Below are 6,009 nucleotides of genomic sequence, written 5' to 3' on the forward strand. Positions count from 1 at the left end.
GTCTTCAGGAGTTCCGCGGTGGCCCAACTCCAATGTGGATCAGAAGTTTTCAGACTTTCTCCTTAGGTCTGGAATCTTCTAAGAATGCTTTTGGCCTCAGGAACTTGGGTGTTGGATTGACCTGAGACCCTGGCTGTGGCCGCGTCACACAGGGATGCAAAGGCAGATGGGGCGGGAAGAAGCCCATCCCAGGGAGTGGATTGAGTAGCTGGGTTGTACTGGATGCAAAGGATCAGGGAGAGTAAAGGTAAGCCTGGGAGCCCCAGAAAGAGGCTGGTGGGTGTTCCAGGACCAGGGAAGTAGAGGGAGGTGAGGGCAGGACCCGGACCAGAAGCTGTGCTCCTGGTGCCCAAGAAAGGCACTGAGTTGGTCTGGGTGAGAAGGGTCAGGAAGCAGTATTGGTTCCCCAGGTGTCTGGGGCCCCAAGCCTAGGAATGGCACAGGGCCCAAACTAGGAGTATAGAATGGCGGGGGGGATGGAAGGGTGAATGTGGCTTAGGGAGTCCCAGTGGGGAGAGTTGCGCTATAGACTTACCCCAAGAGGCCTGAGGATGGTAGTGCAGTCACATACATATTTTTTAAAAGGCTAAAAGTTGTGAGTTTTAAAACATTTGTCAGAAAGGAAAAGCTCCTTGCACACCCTCCCACCCACCCATGCAATCAACAAATTCTGTTTGCCAGATGCTGAAGGAGCTCAAGATAAAGCAGCATATCGCAGCAGTAAAGCCACGGATGCTGCAGTAATGGGAGAAGCCAGAGGATCAAGAGAGCAGAATAGATTAAATCCATGTCACAGTGTGGCAAGTGCTGTGGAGAACAGCTGTTCTCTCCAGCAGGAGTAGGCTGGGCTCAGAGTACAGTGTTAGTTCGCAGAAGTGGTAGGGTGTCCTCTTCAGGATGAGATACTGCTGAGACCTAAAGAAATTAAGGTTGGGGTTCTGCCATCTGTCTTCCATTAACCAGCCAGCTTTGGGCATCCTTTCTGAGGCTTATGCCTCTGAGTTTTGAGACACAGAGTCTAAGAACTCAGATGTTCACCACTTCATTGGTAATTGAAGCTTGTTTTCCCCACTGGAGAGCAGTGGAGGCTCATCACTCTGGAAAACAGCTATGCTCCAGACTATACCACAAGTGCCACACCAAGGCTCACCATCCTGGGACAAACCTGTGGCTTCACTGAGAGAATAATGTTCAGTGATGCTTCATTCTCCTAGCTACAGAACAGCCTGTCTAAGGAAGATCTCTTCTTAAAGCAGATTACTATTTTAGTCCCTAGTTTAACAAGAAATCATTTGGGGCAAAAACTTTCAAGACTGTACTGCAGATATCAGACTTCAAATACAGCTAGTTGGGCATCTTAATTAATTTCACCTAGAACTTATCTCACATGGAATTTTACCAAATGATATTTTACATGCAAAAATATACAATATATAATGAAAAAATCAACATATAAAATTCAGGACAACATCTCATAAATCTAGGAAGTCATGATCTAAGAAAAATAACTAGAATGTAAAAGTCCCTAAAGCTCTTGGTGACTTTTGTAATAGGACTGAAATTCAGTTCTAAGCTTCCTGGTGGTCAAAATGACAGGGAGAAGATGTCAGGTCCATTCTTTGATTCTTTTAGGAAAGGAAGACATCTAGTGCTTACTGTGCAGAAATTAAAAAAAATATATATGGTGCACACCTTTAATCCCAGCACTCAGGAGGCAGAGGCAGGTGGATCTCTGTGAGTTTAAGGCCAGCCTGGTCTACATAGTGAGTTCAAGGACAGCTGGGACTACTGGAAAACCCTGTCTCAAAAAGACCAAAAAAATTATTTTGAATTATTTAGTTTCATTTATGTATACAAGTGTTTTGCCCACATGTGTGCATGTATGTAAGGGCACCCATGTCACACAATGCCTGTGGAGGCCAGAAGGAGTTAGATCCACTGCAGCTGGATGGTTGTTAGCTGCCATGTGGGCACTGGGAACTGAACTCCAGTCCTCTGTAAGAACATCCAGGGCTCTTAACTGTTGAGCCATCCCTCCAGTCCCTAGAAAATGTCTTAAGAGGGTAAGTTGAACATAATTTAAATCTAGAGGCTAAGTTATTGTATCTTATAGTTAACTAATTGTGCTGGACAGCTTTAGTCGTCAACTTGACACATCTGGGGAGAGGGTCTCAGTTGGCGAATTGCCTTCATTGGACTGGCCTGTGACCATGTCTGTGGGGCATTTTCTTGACTTTTTGAGTGATGTGGGAGGGCCTGACCTACTATGGGTGGTGCCACCTCTGGGAAGGCTGTTCTGTATTGTATAAAGCAGCAGGTTGAGCATGGGCCAGGGGAGCAAGTCAGTAAGCAGTGTTCCTCCATGGCCTGGCTCCTGCCCCCAGGTTCCTGCCCTGAGTTCCTACCTTGTCCTCAGTGATAAACTGTGACCCTGAGATGTGAGCTAAATAAATCTTTTCCTCCCCAAGTTAGTATTGGTCAGAGTATTTTGTTATAGCAATGGAGAAACAATAAAAACATTTTGAGAGCTATTGGGCTGTTATCTGCTGTTTTCTCTGAAATGAAAAAGATGCAGGATGGGGTGTTTTGAGTTTTAAAATACTTCTCTGGCTTTCTTGTGTCTTTCTTGCTACTTTCTATCAGTCATGGCCTTGTCCTGCTGTGTCCATGCTTCTAGAATGTTCTCTTTGGTTCTTCCATGTGTTGAGAGTGTGGTGGTTATATGATCAACTTGACAGGATCTAGGGGTTAGGAGACAAGTCTCTGGGCATCTCTGGAGGGAGGATTAGATTAGGTTAACTGAATTGGGAAGGCTCACCTTAAATGTGAGCAGCACTATCCCATTGGCTGGGGTCCCACACTGAATAAAAAGGAAAATGAGCTGAGCACCAGCATTCACCTCTGTCTGCTTCCTGACTACAAGTGCGCTGTGACCAACTTCCTCAAGCCCCTGCCTCTGTGACTCCCCACCATGATGGGCTGCTCCTTGAACTGTGAGACAAAATAAATCCTCAATTCTTTATTTTGCTTTGGTCAGGTATTTTGTCATAGCAATGAGACAAGTCACTAATGTAAAGTTTCTGAAAATCTAGCTTGCAGTTACATTTAGTGTAATAAATAGTAACAACCATAAGAAAATATCATTAACAAAGACTTCATATGTGACTATGGTGTCCTACATATGTTACGTATATCATCTCATTAAGGCTGCCAACAATCTGATGAGAAACACAGACTCCTCTTTTCCATTCTGCTTAACAGCCCACCGAGGGTTACCTCATTTACCAGTGTCTCACATCCGCTGATGGAGACCAGGCGGCTTGGCTATCACACTAAGTTGTACTTCAGGTGACCCCTGCTCTTCTTTTCCAAAGTTTCTTTTCCTTCTTGCTTCATGCATTCCATATGGCTTAAGTCTTCAATAAGGCCCCTGACAAGTGAGCTGTGTGACTCAGCAGGTCAGGTGATATTCTTTAGTGAAGGGCTGCTGTCTGAGAGGTCCAGCCCTTCTGAAAGCTGGCCGTGAGTCTTTGAACTGCAGTGTCTGAATGCTCATCTCCAAACTTCTACTCATTCACTTCATCAAAGTTCAACTGTGTGTCATGGTTATCCCAGACATAATTCAAAATTATAGATTCATGTATAAAGTTAAAATTAGTAGAAATTTAAAAGTACTTAAAGCACCTCAGGCCTATTTCACATATGTGAATGAAGAACTATTATATTATTTTCAGATGTTTTTATAAGTGGAAACTTACATAGTGACAGTCAAAAAGAATCTTCTTATGTTTCATGTATTTTCTCTTATATAAAGACTTTTGTGCATTAATGTTCTCGACCACAGTTCTACTCTCCTTTCTGATAGGGCTCATGGAGAAAGGACCAGCAGCTCAAGTACTCAGCAGAGCCCTCAACCTAATTTAGAAACTGGCAAACAAAACAAAGACAGGAGACAGGGAGTCTGTGAAAATACAGATGACCATGTTTTTGGCTTTTACACAAACATTAGAACTCTAAAACTTGCTCTTAGCAAGTAGCTTCCTAATCAAGTTAACGTAATGGCACTTTGTTCTTTTGGATCACATTTCAATTGGAGACCTAGAAAGATTTTTAACAAATGTGAATGCTTTTTACCATGGGTTCTTGTAGAAAAGGAGGTTCATTATGGTCCTGATGGTCAGTCACATGAAGGCCATTGGGGTGGGGACTGGGCCCTGCATTAGTCAGAGACCTTTATATATTCTATCATCTATCTGTCTATCTTTCATCTATCAACTATCTATCTATCTATCATCTATCTATCATCTATCTATCTATCTATCTATCATCTATCTATCATCTATCATCTATCTATCTACCTATCTATCTATCATCTATCTATCTATCCATCCATTATCTACCATAGTCTATTTTTACATCTATCTATGGATCTATCAACCATCTATCCATCTATCTGTCTCTCTATCTAGCTATCTATGGATCTATCGCTATAGATTTATCACCTATCTGCCATGTGCTTGTCTATCATCTATCTATGTATCATCTGTCTAATCTATATATCTATCCATCTATCATCTATTTCTAATCTATCTTCATCTATGTATTATTTATCTAATCTGTGAAGCTATATGTATTTATCATCTATCTTATCTATGTACCAATCAACTATCACCTATCATCTAATCTCTCTATCATCTATCTTTCTATCATCTATCATCTATTTATCTATTATCTGTCTGTCTAAAACATTGTAAGATAATAGCACATGTGATTACAGAGTCTAAGAAATCCCACAATCTGCTGTCTACAAACTGGAGACCGCAGAAAGCTACTGTGTATGTTGAAGACCCAAGCAGTGTATCACAATAGGATGGATTCTGGTCCATGTCTGAAGGTCTTGGAAGCAGGGATACTGAGGAAAATCTTTTACTCAGTCAGCTTGAGATCAAGAACAAATCAACCTTGCTGTGCCCTTTTCTGTTCAAGCCTCTGGAGGATTGGCTCACATTTCCCTGTGAGGACTGAGTTAGGGGAGTCAGGAATGTTTACATGAGGACTGGGTTAGGAACTATAAGAAAAAGTTAGTGCTTCTCTGGAGCTTGAGTCAGGAAGTCTGATGTTTTGATAGCAACCAGTGATGATAATCTTTGGTTGATGACCTATTCTTACCTTAAGAGTAGAATGTTTCAGAATACAGGGTGTAGTCCACATCCTGTGTTCAAGAAAAGGAACAAAAATAATGCAACATCAAGGCACAGTAAGAAACAGCCTGTGACAAAAGTACATCGGTACATATCCACATCCATAGAAAGTTCTGGAGTGATCCATAAGATAAATTCTGGATCTGGGGTGATAAAGTATATCTCTATAGTCCATCAACTATAAGGAAATAGTCCATGTTGATATGGGATGCTGATCTTGTAAGGGACCTGGAGGAAAGCTGTAGGAAATGGGGGCATGTGGGCACTGTCTGCACTTTCCACTCTTCTGATTAATTCGTATTTATATATTTTTTTAGAAGAAGCATTTCATTACAGTTTCCAGAGCAAAGATACATCTCATTCAAAAGTGGCTATGAAATTTTTAGGTTTGCTGTTGAACCTAATAACCACATACCTAGAAGAAGGATTTCATTACAACAGCACTGATGTATTTGATAACAATTTCCAGAGCTAAGACGCGTGTTTTTCAAAATTGGCTGTAAAATTTCTAGGTTTACAGTTGAACTAATACAGTTATACAATATTATACTCAGTATAAACCCAATAAGACAAAATTAAATGATGTTTTAACCTTTAAAAAAGATCTCTATTTCATTATTAAAATATGCAGTTTCATATAGAAAACTTCATTTTAATGCAGTTAACACTAAGGTGTTTGCACATGCGTTTCTAATCGCTATATATCTGATTATTACTAGTCAAAGTCGGTTACTTTCTGAGCTCCTTGGTGTCTGACAATGGATATAAAGTCATCAGGTAGATTTCAATGGTAATGTTTTTCACATCT

The sequence above is a fragment of the Nannospalax galili genome, unplaced genomic scaffold, assembly GCF_000622305.1.
Source record: "Nannospalax galili isolate Female #2095 unplaced genomic scaffold, S.galili_v1.0 scaffold213, whole genome shotgun sequence".
In the NCBI taxonomy this organism is placed as follows: domain Eukaryota; kingdom Metazoa; phylum Chordata; class Mammalia; order Rodentia; family Spalacidae; genus Nannospalax; species Nannospalax galili.